Source organism: Nylanderia fulva, unplaced genomic scaffold (assembly GCF_048542155.1).
Source record: "Nylanderia fulva isolate GAGA-0341 unplaced genomic scaffold, ASM4854215v1 Scaffold1723, whole genome shotgun sequence".
Taxonomy (NCBI): domain Eukaryota; kingdom Metazoa; phylum Arthropoda; class Insecta; order Hymenoptera; family Formicidae; genus Nylanderia; species Nylanderia fulva.
In genome coordinates, this window is record NW_028189972.1 from 4,648 (window position 1) to 5,000 (window position 353).

The 353-nt window shown below is 55.5% G+C and overlaps 1 non-coding gene across 1 annotated transcript in view; it reads left to right on the plus strand.

Annotated features, from left to right (window-relative positions):
* The first annotated feature begins 308 nt into the window (after positions 1–308).
* LOC146723711 (small subunit ribosomal RNA) overlaps positions 309–353 on the plus strand; it is a 1,917-nt gene continuing 1,872 nt past the window's right edge. Inside the window, exon 1 of the ribosomal RNA XR_014924423.1 lies at positions 309–353. This exon is cut by the window's right edge and continues 1,872 nt beyond it. This is a non-coding gene — a ribosomal RNA (small subunit ribosomal RNA).

The following is a 353-nucleotide window of genomic DNA, read 5'->3' on the forward strand; positions in this document are numbered from 1 at the left end:
ACTAGTATTTTGATCTTGTGGATTTTTGAACGGAGATGAGGAGGAGGAAGAAGAGGAGAGGCGGCGGCGTCGGGGGTTTACTCTCGCCTCCGTCGTTCTCTCGTACGCTTTACATAATAGCGTTAAACACAGCAGAGTGTCGCCGACCGGCTGAGCAAGACCGGCGGCAAATAAAATGGCACATACGGAGCGTGTCGCGCGCGCGTCGGTGTTTCGGCATCGAACGCGCGCGCGCGCGAAAAAGAGCTAGCGACGAGTCTTCGGGCTCGCTCGCGAGTTACTCCCTTGCGAGTAACCGAACCCGAAGCTCCCTGGTTGATCCTGCCAGTAGTCATATGCTTGTCTCAAAGATT